General features: G+C 35.4%; 1 protein-coding gene across 3 annotated transcripts in view; it reads left to right on the plus strand.

Moving 5' to 3' along the window:
• BAZ2B (bromodomain adjacent to zinc finger domain 2B) overlaps window positions 1–26,498 on the plus strand; it is a 321,736-nt gene that overhangs the window by 62,291 nt on the left and 232,947 nt on the right. For 2 of the 3 annotated variants that reach the window (XM_058694256.1, XM_058694265.1), the window contains exon 2: window positions 23,771–23,813. The exons of the other annotated variant lie outside the window; for it this stretch is intronic. The gene's annotated coding sequence lies outside the window, so the exon portion shown is untranslated. The remainder of the gene's footprint in view (window positions 1–23,770; window positions 23,814–26,498) is intronic. 3 annotated transcript variants of the gene reach the window in all.

Raw genomic sequence — 26,498 nt, forward strand, 5'->3', positions numbered from 1 at the left:
GCTTAAACCTACAACTCTGAGATTAAGAGTCACATGTTTTATCGACTCAGCCAGCCAGGCACCCCCAGAGATTTGTTTTTGATTATTTGATAACTGTCTCTTTATTTTGTAGGGCAGAGAAATTCAAGTAGAATGTTTCATAAGTAGACATTATTAAATGTATTAAGGGAACATCTGTTTAAAATGGCACTGTTTCGAATCTTTTCATAAATTGCTTCCATGTGATCCAATTACTGTATTTTTACTGGCAATTGTATCACTCATTTCTTTTTTTTTTATTTCTTTTTTTTTTTTTTAATTTTTTTTTTTTAATGTTTTTTATTTATTTTTGGGACAGACAGAGACAGAGCATGAACGGGGGAGGGGCAGAGAGAGAGGGAGACACAGAATCGGAAACAGGCTCCAGGCTCCGAGCCATCAGCCCCAGAGCCTGACGCGGGGCTCGAACTCACGGACCGCGAGATCGTGACCTGGCTGAAGTCGGACGCTTAACCGACTGCGCCACCCAGGCGCCCCATGTATCACTCATTTCTAATAAACTGAACTTAGTACATTTTCCACAATCAAGATTCCACATCTTTTCACTTTCTCAAGCCTCCAACCTCTCCATGGTCCCTTGCAATGTTTTTTAAAACTTAAAAAACATTTTAAAACATTGCAGACATACAGACTATAAAATAATACAATGTTTGTACTGTACCTATCACCTTACTTTAATAAACGTTAATCTGTTGCCACATATGTTTCAACTTATTATACATAAATAAAACCAGGTACACTTGAAACCTTATATGTAACTGCCCAATCCCATTCTTTCTCTTCCTTTTCTTCATAGAAGAGAGATTTGTGTCAATCACTCCTAAGAAACTCCTAAGAAAGTGTACGGATTTGTACCATATATGTATATGATATGCAGTATTGTTTGGCATGTTTTAAAACCTTATTATATAGCATTATACTGTATGTATCATTTTCCAAACTGTTTTTATCACTAATCTTTGTTTTTCAGATTTATCCGTGTTTATTCATGTACTGTAAGGTATTCATCTTAATTGCTGAACAGTATTTCTTTGTATGAATATAATGCAGTTAATTTATCTGTTCTCCTAATAGTTGATATATAGGGTGTTTATAGTTTTTCACTATAAGTGTTGAAAGGAATATTCTTCTGCCTGTCTTCTTAGGCATAGCTGTGGGAGTTATGAAGGGTATATATCTAGAATTGTATTTGTACCTTGAAATACTTATCTAATGACAAATTGCTACCTGGTAGTTGTACATTAACATTCCACAATCCCTAGGTCTGTGTTGTGATTTGGGAAAGCTCTGGCCTCATGGCTGGCAGCAGACCACATCCACCTGTCCCTCAGGGTGTCCCCTTCACTGCTCCCAAGTGATCGCTGAGGAATGATGTCTGTACATCTGGAGAGTGGGTTCTGGGAGCCGCTGTCCCTGCCATACATCCTTGGCTTTTCTGGATAACATCATCATGCAGGGGACAGTTGCTATGACAAAATGCATGCCAGATTTCCATATTTTTGATCCTTAATGAATTTGATATTATTAGACTTAAAATTTTTACCAATCTGACTGGTTATTAAGTGGTTCCTAATTGTTATTTTTATTTCTCCCATTGCCTGGTTAAATATCTTTTATATGTTTATGAGTCATCTAAGTTTCCTCTTTTGTGGTTTGTTCCTATTCTTGGCCCATTTTTCAAACTTAGGCTGTCTGTTATTCTACAGTTATATGACTTGGCGATATCTTCTCTCAGTGCCTTGTCTTTGGTTAAAACGTCGTTGTATAGAAATTTAAAAATTGTTAGTTTTTTCTTTTATGATTATGTTTTTTTAATTTAAAAATCTTTCCCCATTGTTCCAGTGAGTAACCCAAAATTTAGTGACTTAAAACAACACTTATTTTATTATATTTTACGGTTTCTGTGTGTTAGGAATTCAGACAGAGTATAGCAGGGTTTCTTTGTGTCTGCTCCATATGCCTCAGATGGAGTCTAGGGGTGGCTTCCCAGCCGTAAGCTGGAATAATCTGGGGATACCTTTGCTCATGTCTTATGGTTGATGCTGATTGTTGGCTGGGTTTTCAGCTTGGCTGCCAGCCAGAAATCCTATACTCTTAACTTTCTTTGTTGATTAGGAACTAAAGGACAATATTATATAGAAGTGGTAACAACAAACATTTAGTTTTTTTCTTGACCCTATTGAGAATGCTTCTTCATTTTAATTATTATTTGTTACTACTAATAGTAAGTTGTCATGTTAAAGAAATTTTCTACTTTTTAACTAAGTTGGTGAAGAGTTTTTACTCAAAACTTATATTTGGATTTTATTGAATACTTTTTTTGCATTCTTGAGGAGATACTGTAATTTTCTCCTTATAATTCATTATATTGTGATTAACGTTAATAGCTTTTCAGAAATAGAGCTATCCTTGTATTCTCTGAATAAAAACTGCTTAATCATGATTTATTAATAGTATTGTCGTATTTTGCTATATTTGATTTACCAGTGTGTTTAGGATTTTGCAACTGAAATTGGTTTGGTTTTACTTTCAAAATTAAACTAGTTTCATAAAGTGAGCCTTTTCCTCTTTATCTTTTCTCTTTTCCATAATAAATAAATAAATACTTAATCTAAAAGAAGACAAGTAAAGAAGGAAAAGGAAAAAAGTAGGATTGATAGAAAACAACTATCATGATGGTAGATTTAAATCCAGCCATATCAATAATTATATTTAATGTAAATGGTATAAATACTTCAATTAAGAGAGATCGGATAAAAATGTAAGAACCAACTATATGCTATTGAAGAAAAACTCATTTTAAATATAAAGACATAGGTAGATTAAAAGTGAAAGGGTATAAAAGGTATACTTGACAAATAATCAAAAGAAAGCTGGATTGATTATATTAATTTCAGGCTGAGTAGATATCAAAGCAAGATATATTATCAAGGACTACAGAAATTAATAATAAGGGATTGCTTTCATCAAGAGTTACCAAAACATAAAAATAATCCTAAAATCACAGGCACCTAAAAAGTAACAAAATAAAATGAACAACTTTATATGAAATTTGAAATCTTATGTAAAACAGATAATTTTTTTTTTTTTTTTTAATTTTTTTTCAACGTTTTTTATTTATTTTTGGGACAGAGAGAGACAGAGCATGAACGGGGGAGGGGCAGACAGAGAGGGAGACACAGAATCGGAAACAGGCTCCAGGCTCTGAGCCGTCAGCCCAGAGCCTGACGCGGGGCTCGAACTCACGGACCGCGAGATCGTGACCTGGCTGAAGTCGGACGCTTAACCGACTGCGCCACCCAGGCGCCCCAAACAGATAATTTTCTAAAAGAACTTAAAGTATCTATACTTCAAAATTGCTTCAGGATTTTTAAAAACCCGAGTAAATGAATAATCAAGAAACAGTATCAACAATTAAAATTGCCCTCCCCTAAAATACGAAAAAATAAACAAGCTAATCTTTAAGGAATGATTGTATTTTGTATACAATTTCTCAGTTTTGAAGCTATTACTTCATTGTGTTTTGTTTTCTCTTGTTGCTGAGGAATAGTCTGTCAGTATTCCTTATGAGGTAATATATGTCTTTTTCTTTTTGACATCTTTTGTGATTTCCTCTTTATCCTACCTAATGTTCTGCAATTTCATCTTGATGTTTTGTCTAGATGTGGATATATATATTTTTATCCTTCTTGGGACACAAACTATACTTTGAATGTGAGAAACGAATTCCTTCTTCAATTCTAAAAGATACTCAGTTGTTAACTCTTCAAATGTTGCCTCTTTATAACTCCATCCATTTTTTAGGACCTACCTATTAGTTACTTGTTGGAGCTTCTCAGTATTGCCTACAGATCTCTTAACTGTTTATTTATTTATATTTATATATATTTTTTATTTGAGAGAGAGACCATGAGTGGGGGAGAGGGGCAGAGGGAGAGAGAGAGTATCCCAAGCAAGCTCCATGCTCAGGATGGAGCCCAATATGGGGCTCAATCTCACAACTCCGGGATTATGACCTGAACTGAAATCAAGAATTGATGGGGCCAATTGGGCCGCCCAGGCGCCCCTTAACTGTTTTTTTTTAAACTAAGTTTGTTGATACATAATTCACCTGTAAAATGCACCCTTTTAAATAAATATACAATACAATTCAATGGTTTTTAATATATTTACAGAGTTGTGTACCATCACTACTATATAATTTTATGACTTTTTTTTTCACCTCATTAAGAAATCCCATATATAAACTAGAAGTCACTCTCTATTTCCCACTACCTGGAAACCAGCCCCTAGAGACCAGCAATTTAATGGTTTCCCACTGCCCTGGGCCCTAGAAACCAGTAATTTCCTATTCTGGAAATTTCATATAAAAATGGAAAATTACAGTATTTTGCCTTTGTGATTGACTTCTTTCACATAACAGTGTTTTTTAGGTTCATCCACGTTGTAGCATGTATCTGCACTTCCTTTTATTTTATTACTGAATGATCTTTCATTGTAGGGATTACCACATTTTGTTTGTTTATCAGTGATGGACATTTGAATAATTGTGAATATTAAACAGTTATGAAAAATGCTGCTATGATCATTCATGCACAAAACCTACACAAACATGTAGATTTTTGTGTGACATATATTTTCAATACTCTTGAGTACATAGGAAAGGAATTACTGTATGATATGGTAATTCTGTTTAACTTATTGAGGAACTACCACATATTTTCCAAAGTGGCTGCAACATGCAATCGCACCAGCAATATTTAGAGGCTTCAGTTTCTCTGTACCTTCACCGACACTTGTTATTTTCTGTCTTTTTCATTTTAGCCAATCTAGGGGTATGAAGTAGTATCTCATTGTGGTCTTGATTTGCATTTCCCTGGTGGCTAATGTTGTTGAGCATCTTTTTGTGTGTTTATGGTTCATTTGTATATCTTCTTTAGATACATTTCTATTAAAATTCTTTGTCCATTTTAAAATTGCATTATTCGTTTTTGGGGGCGCCTGGGTGGCGCAGTCGGTTAGGCGTCCGACTTCAGCCAGGTCACGATCTCGCGGTCCGTGAGTTCGAGCCCCGCGTCAGGCTCTGGGCTGATGGCTCGGAGCCTGGAGCCTGTTTCCGATTCTGTGTCTCCCTCTCTGTCTGCCCCTCCCCCGTTCATGCTCTGTCTCTCTCTGTCCCAAAAATAAATAAAAAACATTGAAAAAAAAATTAAAAAAAAAATAAAATAAAATAAAATTGCATTATTCGTTTTTAACAAATTGAGTTTTAAGAGATATATTTATATATATAATACAATTTCTTTATTAGACAAATGCTTTGCAAGTATTTTCCTTCATTTCTGTTGTCTCTTCACTTTCTTGACAGTGTCTTTTGAGGCACAAAAATTTCACCTTTAGATAAAGTTCAATTTATCTATTTTTCTTTAATTGCTTGTGCTTTTAACTTTGATTGCCTTCACTTTTGACATCATATGTAAGAAATCATTGCCTAATTCAAGGTCAAGAAGATTTACACCTATATTTTCTTCCAAGAGATTTATAATTTTAGCTTTTTTTTTTTTTGGATTTTTGATCCATTTTGAGTTAATTCTGTGCATGGTATGAGGTAAAGGTCCAACTTCACTCTTCTGCATTTGGATATCTGGTTGTCCTAGCACTTTTTTGTTTTAAAGGCACCTGTTGTATTTAGGCACTCTTGTCAAGTATCCATCAACCACACAAGTAAAGGTTTGCTTCTCGATTCGCAATTTCATTTCATTGATACAGTATTCATTTCAATATCTAGTATTGGGGCACCTTGGTGGCTCAGTCAGTTAAGCATCCAACTTTGTGCTGACAGCTCAGAGCCTGGAGCCTGGTTGGGATTCTGTGTCCCTCCCTCTCTGCTCCTCCCCTGCTTGCTTTCTGTCTCTCTTTCTCTCAAAAATAAATAAACATTAAAAAAATAAATAAATATCTAGTATTAAGCCATTATCACACTGCTTTGATTGCTGTAGCTTTGTAGTAAGTCTTAAAAAAAATAAGTGTTAACTTTCCAGCTTTGTTCCTCTTTTTCAAGATTGTTTTGGCCATTTTGGGTCCCTTCCAAATTTCTTACAACAAGTTCTCCTTTCATGACTTACCTCTGTGAGGGCTTGTTAAAGATTTTTTATCTGAAATTATTTTCTTGAAGATTACTCAAAATATACTTTGGCCAAATTCAGTATTCCTCTCTCCTGTTATGTATTCCTCTTTTTTCCAGTTTTCTAGGAAGATTTTTTCCCTCTTCCTTTCCAATTAACAATCCTTTTCTGACCTTTTTTTCCCCTTACAATATTTCTTTTTCTTTTTTAGCTCATGAGTACACTTCATGTCCTAAGCACTCTGTTAATCTCTGGGAAAGAAAATTCTAATTAAACACAATCTTTATTCTCAAGTTGCTTATGATAAATAAAATAAAATAAGAGGCACGTAAGTCCATGTTAAATTCTAAGTCTTTCATAAAGGAGAAATCAACTTTTTGGTTTTGATTTTGATTTTGATAATATATTTTGGTTTAAGTTTTGGCAAACTTGAAAGCAGTATTCAGTTTAAAAGAGAGTACTTATGTTAAAATAATTATAAGAGAAAAAAAGCAAGCATTGTCTATGTAGAGAAATTAAATGTAAATGAATAGCAATAAAGGAAAAACAAGCTCTAAAAATTAATGTAAGAATGACTATAATGTGAATAAATTAAATATGCTTTACTTCTTTTTATTTTTTATTTTTTTATTTTTTATTTGAGAGAGCGAGAGAGAGAGAGTGAGCAAGCATGAGTGAGGAAGAAGGGCAGAGGGAGAGAGAATCCCAAGCAGACTGGCACGGGGCTCAATATCGCAACCCTGGGATCATGACCTGAGCCGAAATCAAGATTTGGATGCTCAACCAACTGAGCCACTCAGGTGGCCTGGTTTACTTCTTTTTTAATTAACTTTTCACTCATTTATTCATTTTCCCAAAATAAATGTATTGAGTATTTTTTCCCAAAACAACAAATTCATCAATTCTCCAACACCCAGTGAGTCTCTGGCAATTTAATTCAATTCTGACACAGTGCAGATCCCACAGGATAAGGGGTCACTCCCACAAGACTGCTGCCTGCTTCCAGTGCCAGCTGCAAATGGGGTCCCTAGGCTACCCACATTTCTGCCTGGCCATCTATAAATCATGGGTTCCCACGACCCCCTCCCTGAGGACTTAATAGAACTCAAGAAAGTGTTCTACTTACTGTCACAGTTTATAATAAAGGATACAGATGGACAGGCACAATAAGAAGTATATTATAGGGTGATGTCTAGAAAGGTCCTGAGCACAGGATCTTCTGTCTCCATGGAGTTAGTATATATGATGCTTTTGGCATATGGATCTGTTCACTAACTTGTAAGCTCCCTAACTCCTATCATTTAGGGGTTTTTATGAAGGTTACATAGGTATCGTTGATTGGCCCATTGTTGACGAATTCAATCTCAAGTCCCTCACCTGTCTTCGGAGGTAGTGGAGCTGGAAGTTCTAACCCTCTAATTGAATGGTTGGTTTTTCTCTGGTGACTGACCCCCATCCTGAAGTTATCTAGCTACCTTCCCCATGAGTCCACTCACCAACATATAGACGTAGTAAATTTAAATTCCAGAACTTTTTGGAGCTCTGTGTCAGGAACCAGAGATAGAGACTAAATATTTATTTTTTATTATACTACAAGTATCTGTTATATATTAGATTATTTTTTATTGCACTACAAGTATCCGTTATATATTAGACATAACCATTACTTTTATGAAACTTGGAGTCTAGTGAAAGGAAACAGATTAATAAAAAGAAGATCCTAACAATAGGAATAAGTTAATTAGTGATAAAGATATGCACAGCATCTGATGGGGTGTTAAGATCACCACATTTATCTACAGGGTGTAGGGAGTGCTGGAAGTTGGCACTGGGGTCAGAGGAGAGATGGCAGAAGTTAGGAGAAGTTGCTCTTTTCTAGACAAAAGGAGAGAAGACAGAGAAAGGGTAAAAAGTGTCTTGGGGCTAAAAATGACAGGAAAATGTCATTTAATGGGGATCACTTTTTCCTCAGGAAACTTGGAGAAACTTTCAAATTGAGTATTCCTCTGCTTTTTTATCTATTGCCCTCTTCTATACAGTGAAATCATATTTAAATACTGGAATGAGGGGTGACTAGGTGGCTTAATTGGTTGAGCAACCAACTCTTGATTTCAGCTTGTGTCATGATCTCAGGATCTGTGGGATTGAGCCCTGTGTCAGGCTCTGCACTGACAGCGTGGAGCCTGCTTGGGATTCTCTCTCTCCCTTTCTCTCTGCCCCTCCCTCTCTCTCTCTCTTAAAATAAATAAACTTAAAAAAACTCAAGTGTCCTTTAAAAATTTTTTTAAGAAGTAAAATACTGGAATCAAATTGTCCATATTCTAAAGTGAAATTGATTTCTAAGTAAGAACATTCCAAGTTTTTTTTTTCTTGTTTCAATGTTTATTTATTTTTGACAGAGCACAAGCTGTGGAGGTACAGAGTGAGGGGGGAACAGAGGATCCAAAGCAGGCTCTGTGCTGACAGCAGTGAGCCCCATGTGGGACTAGAACTCATGAACCGTGAGATCATGACCTGAGCCAAAGTTGGATGCTCAACTGAGTCACACAGGTGACCCAGAACATTTTAAGTTTTAAAGTTTCAACTAAAGATCAGAATCTTTATTCTCTACATTCTGGTATTGTATATCAGAGGAAGTTAAAGCACAGATAAAATATACAACTTAGTTCAGTAGACGTACATTGAAAACCTATGTATCAGACACTCCACAAGGCTTACTGTTGTATCATGGACCTTCTTTTTTTAAGATTTTATTTTATTTTATTTTTTAAAGTAATCACTACACCCAACACAGGGCTTGAACTTATTTACAACCTGGAGATCAAGAGCTGCATGCTCTACTGACTGAGCCAGCCAGGCACCCCTGTCATGGAACATTTTTGTATCTTAATGAACTGACCTGCTTTCTTTGGATTAAGTTAAAGCACAAAAAAAGATAATCTCCCAGGTGAATTAATTGCTGAAAATGGTGAAATTTTAATTCATATGCATTTTTGAAATACAGTGACTATAAAGCAATTAGAAAAGTGAAGTCATTTTTAACATATGGAGTCAAAAATATTTTTATCATAAGAAATGTAAGCATCTTTTTTATGTATTTTTGTTTTAAAAAATTCTAAATCTACCAACTTAAAAAAATGCAAACATTTGCATCTTTTCATACTATTTCTGCTTAATATTAGAAAACTTGCTGATCAAGTGGGTACAGCATTAAACCTGTTTTCATGTAATGAAACTTCTTTACCTATTTTGTTTAAGTATATGATAAGAAAGGAAGAACACAGTCTGCACATTTTGTAGTATGTTGGTTATTCTTTGGGTTGCTGTAAAAACAATCATTGTTTAATCTTGAATAGCTCACTTCTCAATATTTTTTAGAAACTGAAGGCAGATGTTCCCTTTGAAATATTCCAATTTTTATGTTTGTTTAATTCATTAGCAGTTTGAGAATTAGAATCATTTTTTAAATTTAAAGCTTTATGCATTGTTTTGAGAACAAGGCTGGGTGACATTAATGCTGTGTATCATTGATAATATCACACATATAGATTGAAATTATAAGTCAGGACATAATTGGTTATGGAATAGATCACATACCTTAATTGTTGCTTGATAAATGCTGCCTGTGCATCACTGGATAGAACAGAGATCATGCCAAGTAATGTTAGGGGGTAGGTCACGAAAATCCTATAAGGAAAAAAATAGTAAATGGAATAATAAAATTCATTTACTATGGCAGTAGTGAATTAAAATTATATCTAATATAACTTAGATATTGAAATGGTAAAACTTATTAGGAGCGCTCATGTTCTTGCCCTCTTCCCCCAGCAAAGGCAGTATTATATTTGTTTCAAATTCCATCCATAAGAATCGCATTCTTAAGAAACTCAGAAGTGTTCTTTTCACCATCCTTCTTACCATAAATTTAAGCTTGTGATTGCATTTGGTTAACTAGCTTGATGGTCAGTATCTTCCATTCCTAGAACTTTAAAGAAAAGTGTTGCCTATTCAGACCAGAGTAATCCAGACACTGGAATAAAATCTTTGGTCACTATTGAAAGAGTCAAACTAGCATTGCCTTTAAAGCTACAAATAAGAGCTATTAACTTTTTTTTTTTAAAGCTTTTAAGTCTGCATGGAGAACTCAGTGAGCATGCAAATATTATATGCTTTACTTTTTCAAGCTATAATCTATTTATTTGTTAGTTTCTTTTGAAATGTTTCAAGCTGTCTTAATATCCATCCTTTTTTTCTAATTATTTGACAATTGCCAGTTTTTGTTGAAATGTTAAAACAATATGCCTCTTTATGGATACCAACTGTTCATTAACTAGGCAATACATTTGGTATTGAGGAGGAAGAAAATAAACAAGCAGTGCAAGGATTTGTGTTGATATTAGTAACTATTATACAGTAGTTCCATGTAATATGGAGATGTGTTTTCTGCCTCAAAGTAGTTTTTTAAATGTTTATTTATTTATTTATTTTTGAAAAACAGAGAGCAAGTGAACAGGGGAGGGACAGAGAGAGAGGGAGAGAGAATCCCAAGCAGGCTCCGTGCTGTCAGCACAGAGCCCGATGTGGGGCTCGAACCCTCGAGCTGTGAGATCATGACCTAGCTGAAATCAAGAGTCGGACACTTAACTGAGCCATCCAGGTGCCCCTGTCCTAAAGTAGTTTTGCTCTTCTATCTTCATTTGCACATATTATAATTTATTTTATTTTTTCACTCCTAATCTGACAACTGGTAATAGATGAAAATCCTTAAAAACTCATTGTGAACAAAACTTTACAACAAAATGATAAGTAAGCCAATTAAGGAATAGGCAAAGGATTCGAACATTTCTCCAAGAAGATATACAAATGGCAATAAGCACGTGACAAAGTGCTCAACATCATTAGCCACCAGGAAATGCAAATTAAAGCTCTAATGAGATAATACTTCATATCTACTAAGATGACTATAAAAAATAATGGAAAATAACAAGGGTTGGCAAAGATGTGAAAAATTGAAAATCTCATGTACTGCTTGTGGGAATGTAAAATGCTACAGCTGTTTTGGTAAACAAGTTTGGCAGTTAATAAGTTAAATATAGTCACCATATCACCCAAAATTTCTGTTCCTAGGTATTTATCTAAGAAAACTGACACTTTTTGTACACACAAAAATTTGTATATGAATGTTCATAGCATTATTTATAAGAGCCTAAAGGTAGATACAACCTAAATTCCTATTAACCATTGAATGGATAAACAAAATGCACATACAATTGACTATTAATACATATAAGAGAATGAAGTACCAATACATGCTATAGTATGGATGAGCCTTGGAAACAGTATGATAAGTGAAAGAAGCCACACAGTAGAGGTCAGATATTATATGATTCCATTTATGTGAAAATGTCCAGAATAGGCAAATTCATAGAGACAGAAAGTAGATTAGCGGTTGCCAAGGCCTGAGAAGGAGAGTGGGGAGGAGAATGGGCAATGACTGCTTAATTGGTATGGTGTTTCTCTGTGGGATGATGAAAATGTTCTGGAATTCAATAGTAGTTGTACAACATTGTGAATCTATTAACACCACTGAGTTATATACTTTAAAATGGTGAATTTTATGTTATGTGAATTTTATCTCAACTTTAAAAATTAATTGTGATTTCTAACAATATATTTTGGGGAGGAATACCTGTAATAGGTAGAATACTGCTCTGGATATTCCATATCTTATCCTTGAATTAAAGTTGTGTGTGACATACTTGAACCCTGTTTAGCTGCTGAAAGACTCTTAAGTACTATGCCATTGGCCAATCTGGGAGGAATGTTAAAGAAATCCTTGTTCAAAAATGATTAGTTATTGCTGGAATATTTTTGACAACTCAATAGAATGACTTTTCTTAGGTCTCAGTAACAAAAAGAGCTTTCTTCAAGAAAATGATTTAATTTTATGAGTACTGTGAATAATATAAATCAATAAAAGCTGCCTATGACAGTCATTTCTTCTTTGCATTTGGCTATCAGGAAACTGAAACCCCTATCTCTTTGGTTGCCCCTTCCCCCTACCATAACTAAGAGTACAGGGCTTTGTGGCATGCATTTTTGAAACTAACTTTATTTTTGGCCTAATGTTATTTTTCTCTCACTCAATTTCTTATTTTTATTTTGTTTATTATGTATGTAAGTGTATTATCTCATATCTTATGTTTTAACAGGACAGAATATAAAAATAAGAAGGAATAAAAAATCTTACAATTGGAGGGAAAAAAGCTTAAAATGCAAATGTGTTTGAATAACATATTAATTTACACTAATATGTCCTCAATGGTCTTTATCACTGTCGAATTCTTTTTATTTTAAGTTTTTACTTAAATTCCAGTTAACATGCAGTGTAACATTAGTTTCAGGTGTGCTAGATAGTGATTCAGCACTTCTGTACAACAGCCGGTGCTCATCACAGCCAGTGCACACTTTCATCCCCATCACCTGTTACAACTATCTAATTCTTAACTTTTTTAAGGAGGCAAGGGAACATTGCAGAAAATAATGAGCAGAGAGAGGGGAACTCTGGAAATAATGAAGATTTGTGTCAATGATTGATATGAGTATTGCTTTCTGTTTTGAGTAGAGTGGTGAGTTACAGAAGAGGGTGCTGGAAGTCCAAAAGTGGAAATGGGTCAATACAGAGAAGGAAAAAGGGAAAGTACAATGGAGATGTTTTTAAAAATTGCTGGCTTTACTCTTTATCTAATGTTGATCCTATTTAAGCCCCACTGTGCATAATCAAATAAAAGCTGTGTATGGCATTATTTTTAAACTGTGCAGCTGCATGTGTATAGCTTAGAAGGACATTGCTGTCACATCATAAAATGATCAACATTGCTTTGCATAATCTTTTTAGCATGACAGCCTCTATTATAAAATAATACTGTTTCTAAGGGATTTTTAATTTAATTATGTATATACTATATTCCCCTCTGATTTTCAATATAGTTTCCATATAATCCTTAGATTAGTTACATGTTGTGTATTTATTATCTTTGCATTTCTAGCAGCAAAGGACAGATTTATGCATTTATTTGATGCTTAGTAATCATTGATTTTGCTTCTGTAATTTTCCCTATCATCATTCATTTTTTTTCTCATCTCATCAGCATATATACATGCTGTACTGTTCCCTCATTTTAATACAAAAGCATTTCAAGATCCCACATCCCTCTTTAGCTATAGTACTATTTCTGTAGAGTCCTTTATAGCAAAACTCCTTCAAAGAGTTGTCCGTATATGCCACTTGCATGGCCTCGTCACACTTTCTTTGCTTTACTTGTTTTATTTATGCTTTTGTTGTCATCACTCGACTGACAGCAGTCTTGTCATGGGCACCAGTGAATTTACCTCACTAAATCCCATGGTCATTTGTCAGCCCTCAGATTAAGTGTTGTCCAGCACCATTTGTCACAGTTCACTGTGTCGTCTCTCCTGAAACTTTTCACTTGCGTACTTAACTTTGCCAAAACCAAATTCTTGGTTTCTTAATACTGTCACTAACAACACCACCAAACCTATTCCTACCCTAGTGTCCTCCTCCTCAGTGTTTGGCAGCATTGTTCACCCAATTGATCTGACCAAAACCTTGGAGTCATCCTTGACTGTTATGATGCTTTTTTTCTCAGTCCATCAGCGACAAATATCCAACCACTTCTACCATTGACATGGCTACCATGATTGTCATCTCATTTCCACCTGAATTGCTACAGTTGTTCTCTAAATTGATCTCTGTGTTTTGATTAATCTCTACCTCTCCCATCTCCAAGATTATTCTGTATAGAGTAATTAGGGTGTCTTTGCTTGTTTTAATCAGATCACTCCCTTGGTGAAAGCATCCCATGTGGCTTTCAGCACACCTGGAATAATATTCAAACTATTGATGTTGCTTTTCAGGCCCTCTGTGATCTGCGCCTAACTCTCTTACCACTGACTTATAACTTACTGTGCACCAGCACTGTGCCTTCTTGTCATTTTTTAAAAAATTTTTTTTTTAACATTTATTCATTTTTGAAAGACAGAGAGAGACAGAGTGCGAATGGGGAAGGGGCAGAGAGAGAGGGAGACACAGAATTTGAAGCAGGCTCCAGGCTCCAAGCAGTCAGCAAGGAGCCCAACGCGGGGCTTGAACTCACAGACTGCAAGATCATGACCTGAGCCGAAGTCGGCCTCCCAACTGACTGAGCCACCCAGGCGCCCCTCATTTTTTTTTAAAACACCTAAGCCTTTCCGCTTTAGGACCCTTGCATTTGCTATTGTCTCTACCTGAAGTGTTTCTTCTTACTGCATTCTGGTGTCTGGGCAGTAATCTCTGAGAGGCCTTCCTTGCCACCACTCCATCTCTTTACCCTCCATTGTAGTACTTGTCACTATGAGAAAGGATAAAATTTGTCTTTTTTGTTGTTTTGTAGGCCTTTACTATTTCTGCATAAGTTCTGTGAAGACAGAGATTTTGTATTTTTCACTGCCATATTTCCAGTACAGAGAAAACACTCAATAGTTAATGAACAAGTGAATTGCTTGATTTGATTAATGTTTTAATGTGTGTATTAGTGAAAGAAAAATTTTAAGATTGGTTTATGATTTATATAAGATTTCTACTTGTTAATTTTTTATTGTGGGAAAATATACATAACATTAAATTTAATGTTTTAACTACTTTTAAATATACAGTTCAGTGGCCTTAAGTACATTTACATTGTTGTGCAATCATCACCACCATACATCATTCATCTTCCAAAATTAAAACTGGGTACCCATTAAACAATAACTTCCCATTTGCCCTTCCCCTAGCCCCTGGCAAATCACCATTCTACTTTCTGTTTTATGAATTCGACTATTCAGTGTACCTCTCATATATTGTCTTGTTGTGATTGGCTGTCTTAGTCCTGTTTGGATTACTATAACAAAGTACTATAGACTGGGTGGCTTATAAACAATAGAAATTTGTTTCTCACAATTTTGGAGGCTGGGAAGTCCCAAGATCAAGGTGTGGACAGCTTCAGTATGTGGTTAGGGCCTGCTTCCTGGTTCATAGATGGCTGTCTTCTTCTATAATTTCACATGGTGGAAGGAACAAGGAAGTTCTATGGGTTCTCTTCTATAAGGGCACTAATTCCATTCAGGAGGGTTCTGCTCTCATGACCCAATCACCACCCCCCACCTCCCAAAATCCCCACTTTCAAATGCCATCACATTGGGGGTTAGATTTCAACAAATGAATTAGGGGACAGGAGATGGACACAACCCTTAAAATAAGTCAATAAGCATTGCCTTATTTCATTTAGCATAGTGTCTTTAAGATTCATTAGACTGTGGCTGTTAAATGTTTGTAAGTTGCATTTTTTCATTAAGTACATGCAGTTAGATATATCAGTGCCTTATCCATGTCTTTCATCTGTGTATGTCTAAAAATTTTATAAGCATAATTAACTAAACTTCACAACCTTAGTGTAAAGTAGATAATTATGCTATGGCAAACTAAAGTTGTGAGATTGCCCAGGGTATATAATAAATATATGCCAGAATTCTAAATGAAGATGAAGGTTATGTAATGTATTGTTGAAAGCAGTAGACCAGATTTCTTGTTAATGATGAAATCATTCAAGGTTTCTAAGAAAAAATAGCAGTAATAATTATTTAAACTCCCTTAACATTCATGGAAAAGTTTTAACAGAGGAAAATATATGCTATCTGAAACCTAGTTTTTGTTATTAGTGATAGCATGTTTAGTTACTGGATCTAATTTTTTTTTTAAGTTTATTTATTTTGAGAGAGAGAGTGCGGGGCGGTGGGGCGGGGGTGTGTGCGGGCGGAGAGTGAGGGACAGAGAGAGAATCTCAAGCAGGCTTCGCATAGTCAGTGCAGAACCTGATGTGGGGCTTAAACTCACGAACCATGAAACCAGAACCTGAGCCGAAATCAAGTCAGATGCTTAACTGACTCAGCCACCTGGGCACCCCAAACTTATTTTTTTTAACTTGTTACATTGCTAACTGCCTCATCAGTCTTCATAGTCTGAATTGGATATTTGAAGGTTTGGATGGGAATAGTTTCATTTCAGTCTTTTAGCTATGGATCATGAAACCCTTAAAAAAAAAAAAGCTGTGAACTTAGGTGCTTGTCTTAATTATTGGCTTGTTCAAGTGAGATGTTTCTGTTTTGCTTTTTTTAAAGGCAATCTTGTAAGTGGCAAATTTTCGACTGGCATTTGTTGAGAGGACTAAGATGCACTCTGATTTTGATAAAAAGTAAAATCTCCCCGGGGCGCCTGGGTGGCTCAGTCGGCTGGGCGTCCGACTTCCGCTCAAGTCATGATCTCACAGTCTCTGAGTTTGAGCCCCGCGTTGGGCTCTGTAATGACAGCTCAGAGCCTGGAGCCTGCTTCAGATTCTGTGTCTCCCTCTCTCTCCGCCCCTCCCCTGCTCATGCTCTGTCACTCTCTGTCTCAAAAAATAAATAAAAAACATTTAAAAAAAGTAAAATTTCCTCATAATTATATTCAGATAACATGTTTTAATTTAGTTAATAGTAATTCCTAAAAGCTTTGTCTCTTTGTGTTGCTACAATTTGAGTTGAATTTCCTAAAGAATTTAGAGATATAAAAGTACAGCCAAAACAGCATATAATTTTTCTCAAATGAAGCTCTTCTTTATGTTACTTCCCCCAAGTGATTAGTTCATTTTTGGATATTGTGTATATATTAACCTCAAGAATGTTTCAATACCAACTAGCAGTCTACCACTTTCTTCCTCTGCTGGGTGACCATTTATGGCTCTAAAGCAGAAACCTATGAACCAGTGAGTAAAGATTTTGAGAAGTGCTAATTAGTGTTGAAAGAGTGGGGTGGTAAAGTTGGGGAAACCATGCAGCTTACATATACTTACATTTTTAAAAGATTTCACCAAGTCTAACAGCCGGTTGTGCTTCATTTGCCTGGTTTTCATTATCAACAGAATTACGAAGTTACCATCTGAGCTGTAGGGAAACTTCATGTAATCGGGCTTATGTTAGTTGTTTAAAAATTTTGTGAGTTGACTGGATTAAAACTTTTCTAGAGAAGTTTCAATCATACATAACAATAAGGACAAACATTTCAAATAAAGTAATTCGTTTTGAGGGGGTGATAGGGTTTTGTGTGTGTGTGTGTGTGTGTGTGTGTGTGTGTGTGTTTTGCAGTAAGGAAGGTGAAATTATTGATACATTTTAGTAACTTATGGAAATGTAAATTTGTTTTATAAGAAATGTGAAATCATTGACCATACAAGAAGTGCTTTTTAAATGACCTTTGTTTTATTTGGTTTTATCTCAAGTAGTAGTACTGACAATGAGTTGTTTAATTGAAGAGAGTAGTGACTTGGAGAGGGTGACGAAAAGTTAGAATCCTGGTAATTCATTTTTAAGGCTTTAAAAGATTATATATGCTTTTTTGTTTTTGCTTTTGGTTTTGTTTAGCATTTAAGGAAGCTCTCTTAAGGGAAATCTCACTTCGGCTCTACGTTGTATATGACAAAGTGAGAGGTTTTAAACTGAAAAACTGTAATTTGCTTTATTCCTAGCCTTCATCGCTTTCTAACTTTCTGGTGTAGATAGGGGCCTTCTGATTCTTTCTAACGGCAGGGATTGAAATAATCAACAGCAAGTATTGAATTAGAGGTCTACTTAACCTACCAGAAAGCCTGATGAGATCTCCAAAGCCAAACAGTGCCAGCATATAGAACCTAGGCATTAATAATCTTGCTTTTATTGATCAAAAAATTATAAACATTCGGGGCATCTGGGTGGCTCAGTTGATTAAGCATCTGACTTTGGATCAGGTCATGATAACGTGGTTCATGAGTTTGAGCCCTGCATCAGGCTCTGTATTGACAGCTCAGAACCTGGAGACTGCTTGGATTTCTGTGTCTCCCTCTCTCTCTGCTCCTCCCCCACTCATGCTCTGTCTCTCTTCCAAACTAAATAAACATTAAAAAAATTACAACAGTCAAAATAAAAACTGATGACTTTGAATTGGTGAACCTGTAGGACTCTTTCTTTCAGTTCTGTAAGTTGTGCGAACACTTTATTTCAGGGAGTCTGTCAGTTGTCAGTTTTAAGGATAGGAAGTTCCATCATTTTTACTAATTCCAGTGTATTTTAGCATGGATTAATGTGCAGTTGCAGAATAATTACAGCTACTGCCTTCATATTATCTGTGAACAGCAAGGAAAGAAGCACATCAGGTATTTTACTGCATGCCCTGCTTAGACGCAGTTGAAACCGAGGACAGGAGGTATTCAGTGAGTACGATGCACCAAAAATACTGCTTGGGATTGGAATCCGTATTTATTCACGCTGCCTGTTTTCCTTTCTTTTTCTACCTTGGATGTAGAAATCAGGAAAACAACTTTTAGCTCGGATACCAGTGTTTGTACAGATCAGGAAATTATTTCTATCACTTTATTTGCAAGTAAAGTAAAAGTAAATATCTGAATTGATCAGTGTCTATACAACTTGAGAAAGCTGCTTAATGAAGTTTATATTAATGTTATATAATGTGTATTTTTTTTTACTTTGTTTTTTAATTTATTTTGAGAGAGACAGAGACAGGGTGGGCAGAGAGAGGGGGAGAGAGAGAATTCCAAGTAGGCTCCAAACTGTCAGCACAGAGCCTGATGAGGGGCTTGAACTCATGAACTGTGAGATCATGACCTGAGCCTAAACAAAGAGTCAAATGCTTAGTTGACTGAGCCACCCAGGTACCCCTAATGTCTTCTATTTCTATACTCACTTTAGACTAGATAGCAGGCTTTTTTCATATACATTATATTACATGCTCAGTAAAAACTTTTTTTTTAAAGTATGTTTATTTATTTTTGAGAGAGAGAGAGTAAGTATTTGAGTTGGGGAAGGGCAAGAGAGAGGAAGAGAGAGTATCCCAAGCAGGCTCTACATTGTCAGCTCAGAGCCTGATGCAGGGCTCGAACTCACAAACTGAGATTGTGGAGCCAAAATCAAGAGTTGGACACTTAACTAACTGAGCCACTCAGGTGCCCCTACATGCTTAGTTAAAATTTTTGTCTTGCTATTAAGGCGTGCTCATTGTTTTTCTTAAAATAATAAACGAAAACAGTTGATAGCAAAAGAGGTTTGTAAGGATCAAGACTATCAAAGTTGTTAATAAAATAAATTTCTTTTTTTCCCTATCTTCTGTTGAGGTTTTAGTTATAATAGTACATGTTCTACCCAGCTGAACAAAGTAAAGTAAATTGAAACTTTTAAATAGCAGGCAATATCAGTGCAATCTGAAAATGTTTAGAATACAGTTCTCCAAAACCCAAGACTGTTTCCTTGTATAAGCCCTATGATACATTAAGGATGGTAAAATAAATCTTTCTTTTTTCTCCCCACCAAACATAAACTTGAAAGTTACTCAAAGATAAAATAGTTCCCCTCCAAATTTGGAGCAATTTTTCTGAAATGAACATACCCTATACAACACAGTTGAGGGTTTTTTTTTTCCATTTCTTTTTATTTTTTTTAATTTTTTTATGTGTATTTATTTTTGAGAGAGAGGGAGAGACAGAGCGTGAGCAGGGGAGGGGCAGAGAGAGAGGGAGACACAGAATCTGAAGCAGACTCCAGGCTCTGAGCTGTCAGCACAGAGCCTGAACTCACGAACCATGAGATCATGACCTGAGCCGAAGTCAGAAGCTCATCCGACTGAGCCACCCAGGCTCCCCTTTTTCCATTTCTAAAAACTAGAGAAAAACATTTTCAAATATTTAGAAGAATCACTTACAGTTCAGTCTTGATATGGTGCTCTAATATGGTAGCCGCTATCTACCAGTGGTTATTTAAATCTAAATTAAAAGTAATTAAAATTAATTAAAATTTAAAAGTCAGTTGCTTAGTCATAGTAACAATATTACAAGTGCTCAGTAGTCACATTTGGCTGTGGGCTAGGTATTGGACAGCACAGATACTGAACATTCCCATCATTGCAGAAAGTTCTATTGCACAGCACTGGATAAAGTATTCCATTGGTGGTGATGACATTTTTACCAGTTTCCTCAGTAGTTTCCTCGTATTTACAAGTATTTTGTCCTTACCTTCTTAAAAAAGGTATTATTATCAAAGCCTGTGGATTTTTTTTTTTTTTTACTTATCAAATAATTTCCCTAATTAAAAAAATAATGGTCAGGATTTGAAATAGCTAGATGATGGTAGAAACATGTTTAGATTTTTTAAAAAGTTCTTGGTAAACCTTAAAAGTACATGCCAAAAGATGTGTAGTTGTGAATCTTTAGAAAGAGAATGATAGAAGCATGCTTTCCATGTGTGCAGTCTAAGACTGCCAAAACTGAAACGGCCTACAAGTAGCCGTTTCTTCTCTTGTTTTTTCTTTTTCTTTCCTTTTCTTTTCTTTTTTTTTCTTTTCTTTTTTTTTTTTGAGAGAGAGCGCATGTGTGCACACAGGGGAGGGTCAGAGGGAGAAGGGAAGATGTGGGGCTCAGTCTCACAACCCTGAGATCATCACCTGAGCTGAAATCGAGAGTCAGATGCTGAACCAACTGAGCCACTCAGGCTCCCCATGTGAAATTATTTTTCTTACGTAAATTTTAGAAATAATTTTTTAGGGGCACCTGGGGGGCTCAGTCGGTTAAGCGTCCGACTTCAGCTCAGGTCATGATCTCGCAGTCTGTGAGTTCGAGCCCCGCCGTTGGGTCCTGTGCTGGCAATTCGGAGCCTGGAGCCTGCTTTGGATTCTGTGTCTCCCTCTCTCTCTGCCCCTCCCCCACTCATGCTCTGTCTCTCTCACTCTCAAAAATGAATAAATGTTAAAAAAAAAAAAAGAAATATTTTTTATTGTATGAACCACACCTTGAAAACAGCATAGGACACAGCAAAAACATTAAATATTTAATGACTATTGTTTAAGTGAATTTTAGAGTTAAGCAGCATATATTTCTATCTTCAGTTTGAGTGAAGGGAGAAAAAGTAGGTATTGTATCCATTTATTCCTTTGAATCTTTTCAATACGCTGGGTAGGGATAGGAATCCTTACTTTGTGTATGTTGAGACTTTTGTGGTGCTGTCAGGTGAAGGTTAAGACTTGAGTGTGTTAAAATCAATTATATAAAGAAAGTCTGTGTTTTGGGGCAGAAGAAGAGGAAAAATAAAGACAGTTATATGCTAATTACTTGAAAAATGTTTATATAATTGTATATCTTGACTTATCCCACAGTTTAACACTGGCAGGTGTTTTCTGGGGGTAAATTTGGTTGAGATTTTCTGTGCATATTTACTGGAATGGTGACTTGTGGAGAAAAAGCACATAACCAATATATTAGTTGACTTATGTTTTCATAAAATTTAATATTACTTTTATATATGAATATGCATTGAATATATTTCCTAGTTTCAAGATGAGTTTTTTTTTTTTTCAACGTTTTTTAATTTATTTTTGGGACAGAGAGAGACAGAGCATGAACGGGGGAGGGGCAGAGAGAGAGGGAGACACAGAATCGGAAACAGGCTCCAGGCTCCGAGCCATCAGCCCAGAGCCTGACGCGGGGCTCGAACTCACGTACCGCGAGATCGTGACCTGGCTGAAGTCGGACGCTTAACCAACTGCGCCACCCAGGCGCCCCTCAAGATGAGTTTAAAGAACTACCTTTCCTTGTAAAAGCCACTTAGGGTTTTTATGAGAAGCTTTAAGGTTTGTCTGATTTTATCTGGTGTTATTTTAATTTCATGTATTTTTTTTTTTGCATTTGCAAGTACCCAGTAAAACGTATATATTTTTTAAGACACTTTTTTTTAATGTTTATTTATTTTTGAGAGAGCGAGAAATAGAGATAGAGTACAAGTTGGGAGGGACAGAAAGAGAGGGGAGACACAGAATTCAAAGTAGGCTCTAGCTCTGAGCTGTTAGCTCAGAGCCTGATGTGGAGCTTGAACCCACAAACCATGAGATTATGACCTGAGCTGAGGTTGGATGGTCAACAGACTGAGCCACCCAGGCGCCCCTACTAGTTCTTTATAGATAGTCTTAATTACCTTGTCTTTTTTCCCCCAAGAAATAAAAAATAAAATGGAACATTTATCTTTTATTCAATCACAAATATTGTTTGAATGTAACTTAAAAAAAACTTTAATACCTTTTTGAATTACAGAGTTTTATAGAAAGTATAATTGCTTCTTTCATAAGACTTTTTGTGTTGACACATTATCATCACAAGACTGTCTTGTTTTTGGTTTTGTTTGTTTGTTTAAAGTGGGGCTTGGACTCAGGACCCTGAGATTAAGAGTCAGTTGCTCTACTGACTGAGCCAGCCAGGCTCCCCATAAGACTGCTTTTTATATTGATTTAAGTTGAGAGCATAATGCTAGGAAGTAGCTCCTTGGAGGCAGGTCTTTGGATACAGAGGGTAATGTGTTTGTTGGCAGAATGGAATGGATGAAAGGTGTGAGATAAAAAAGGAACCAAGGGAAACTCAGTTCTGTGTACTTGGACAAATCATGTTTACTGTCTACCGTCTATTTTCCATGAGTGTATAATAAAAAATATCTCTTTCCCACTACTTTGAAGGAATTGTTATGAGGATCTGATGAAATATTATATGAAGGCCCGTTATGAATATTAGAACACCATAACATTGTGTTATTTTTAACATGAAACATTTAAAAGCTTGCCTGGGGCACCTGGGTGTCTCTGTCAATTAAGTGTCCAACTTTGGCTCAGGTCATGATGTCACATTTTGTGGGTTCAAGCCCCGTGTCAGGCTCTGTGCTGACAGCTCAGAGCCTGGAGCCTGGTTTGGATGCTGTGTCTCCTTCTCTCTCTGCCCCTCCCCTGCTCTTTCTCTCTCTCTGTCTCTTTCAAAAATAAATAAACATTAAAAAAAAAAAAAACAAAGCTTACCTGAAACCATGCCTTACTAACTGAGAAATTTCTAAAAGCTTTGATTTCACAGAGATAAGAACTCTAAGCTATCTACAGTTCAGGAAATAGTTTCACTTGTAACTTCCTTGGGATTTATAGTGTATAGTTCTTTCCCAATGATATTTTCAGTCTTTACTAGTTTTGTCACTCTTCATAAGGATGAGCATAAAGCTCTTTCTCCTATTAATTGATAATAAATTGATCACATTCTAGCCATAAAATGAACTGCTAATCTGATCATAGAGAAAAAGTTATCTATAAACAGTACCACTCTTTTGTTTGTAGTATATTTAACACACTGTGATTCTCTTCTTAGTAAATATTTGAAAACAAATAAAACTAACCCAAATGTCCTATAGGGTATTACTAATATGTTACATTATGGTAACCCTGGGGTGTTGCTGATTATAAACAGAACATAATTACCATGCTATAATAAATAATGACCTATAAAAAAACCGCAAGTGCTTCATGCTTTATTTGTGCCGTGCCAATTGTACTTTCCCTGACAACTTTAGATTAATTTAAATATGACTTATGGCATCAAGGAAGACAAAAATACTAAACTAACATTTTAGTTTCTGAAATTACTTACTCAAATATGATTCAGCTGAATGCTATTTCTGTTTTCCTATTGCAGATTTCTCAACAGTGATGTCACAAGATTGACCACATTGATCACAGTAAGACTAAAACAATAATTAAGCTTTTAAGGATGTTTTGTTTTCTCCAGAATAACACTTGAGTTGGAAATTATTTATAATTTTAAATTATGATTCTTTCATTCAACAGCCAATTGAATGTTTACATTTTCAATGAACCACATCTCATGCTTGTAGTTAAATACTTTTAAAATATTGCTTTAAATGATTTAAAAACATTTAAAATGAAAACTACTTTTAATTTATACCTGAAACTATGTGCCTAATTATATTAATGTATTTCAGTGTGAATCATAATCTGAACATCATCTTTTAACATTTTTTTTTACTAAAAAATAGCAGAACATTTAAGGTGACTCCACATTAGGAATAAAATTACAAAAATAAAGTTACTTGAGATTGTAATCACAAGACTGTGAAAACAGCCTTGAAAGGATTCTTAGGGTTGCTTAAATTTTTCATTGATATTTGAATGATTTATAGAGTCTTCCAAATATGGAGAGTTGTTGAAAACAGATCTCATAAGTAACTGACACTTTTCCTCTTTAATTTTAAACTGTTAATTTCTACTATATATAAGGAAATATGTTTCTTAATGAAAAAACTTTATCCAAGGCCATGATCCACATTATTGTAAAATTCTAAATAGTAAAATCTGAATTACAGTAATGAGATTTTATAGTATTTTTGAAAAATTCTTTTAAATGGCAGAGAAATAAATTTAGAGTAAATCACTTATACAGTCTGCTTCTTTAATCCTGTTCTAATTGTTCACTAATTATAGAAGCAATAATTATCAGAAATGTAAATTCATGTGTAATCTTTGTGTTTATGTTTTAGCACTTATTTTGAAAACTGGTTTATTTTTTAAGGTTAACATTTTTCAGAGGCCAGGGAGAATTTTATTGTATTTTTAAAGACTTTATCATCATCGAGTATACAGATGTTCAGATGTTTATGGAATGTTCATTTATTTTCCTAGGGGATCAAGTTAGCTATCTCTGATTTGTAGCTCTTTCCTTGTTTGTTTTTTCTTAATCAGAACTTTATTATCCTAACTGAATAGTCTACAACAAGATATTAACATATTTCTGTAGTAACCTTCTGTTTATATCTAGTACTTTACAATCAAGGAGATTAACATTAGAATCAGATGAAAAAGGTTTTCAATTTGAAAATGCTGACTTTTACTGTACATTTTTAGGGTAATATTAGGAGAGTATGTAATTGCAGCTGTTCTAAACTCAAGAATTTCAGGAAAAGAGGTACTATCCAATATTATCAAATATTAAATAAGTTAAAGACTAAGAAGTATTCATTTGAGATGTTCGTAAGCGACTAATAAGAGGAACGCTTACTTTGTTGTTTTTTAAATTTTTTTTATTTATTTTTTTATTTTTTAATATATGAAATTTACTGGCAAATTGGTTTCCATACAACACCCAGTGCTCATCCCAAAAGGTGCCCTCCTCAATACCCATCACCTACCCTCCCCTCCCTCCCACCCCCCATCAACCCTCAGTTTGTTCTCAGTTTTTAAGAGTCTCTTATGCTTTGGCTCTCTCCCACTCTAACCTCTTTTTTTTTTTTTTTCCTTCCCCTCCCCCATGGGTTTCTCAGGATCCACATAAGAGTGAATCCATATGGTATCTGTCTTTCTCTGTATGGCTTATTTCACTTAGCATCACACTCTCCAGTTCCATCCACTCTGCTACAAAAGGCGAGATTTCGTTCTTTCTCATTGCCACGTAGTACTCCATTGTGTATATAAACCACAATTTCTTTATCCATTCATCAGTTGATGGACATTTAGGCTCTTTCCATAATTTGGCTATTGTTGAGAGTGCTGCTATAAACATTGGGGTACAAGTGCCCCTATGCATCAGTACTCCTGTATCCCTTGGGTAAATTCCTAGCAGTGCTATTGCTGGGTCATAGAGGAACCCTTACTTTGTAATAATATCAGGACTTTGAGGTCTTCTCCAGCCCCTTGAGTCAAGAAAAGAGGGTAGATTTCAACACTGATTCAGGCTTAGGGAACTATGGACAGAGTAGTTCAAGTATTGACCATGGGGTAGAAATAAAGTGAGGCCGGGGAAGGGCTGATATGTTCAAAGAAAATGGAGAGGGTAAGGGACTAGTCAGAAGTAGATAAGCTGATGAAATCAGATGATAAAGTAATAGCTAAAAGAATAGAATATTGTGGTTAGGGAGGGGTATATTACAGATTGTTTCAGAGTTGAAGCTGTAATGAGTTTTTATATATTATATAGTATACATCTTTTATACTTTTTTCCCCAGAGAATTTCTGTTTTTCCCATGTTGTAATTCACAGAAATGTCCAAATCTAATCTCCCATCTTCCTGGCCATCATCAATTCCCTTGAAGCCTATACATCTCAATTTAATTTACTAAAACACTGCTCTCTTTCATTTCTCTGGTTGAAGATGTTCAGTGACTTCCCTTTTCCTACAAGATCAACTCTAGATATTCTAACTTGGTATTTAAGCTCCCTCCTCAATTTGGCTCTAGCATATTTCCCAGCCAAATATCCTATTATTCAAGAAGAAGAATCCTACACTCTACCCTGTGTGGACTCTACTCCATGTTGAATATTCATTTTGGTTCCATACTTCCTTTTCCCCAGAATATTCCTTTTGTTTTTTTTTATTTTATTTTTAAGTAATCGCTACACCCAACGTGAGG

Source organism: Neofelis nebulosa, chromosome 2, assembly GCF_028018385.1.
Source record: "Neofelis nebulosa isolate mNeoNeb1 chromosome 2, mNeoNeb1.pri, whole genome shotgun sequence".
In the NCBI taxonomy this organism is placed as follows: Eukaryota; Metazoa; Chordata; class Mammalia; order Carnivora; family Felidae; genus Neofelis; species Neofelis nebulosa.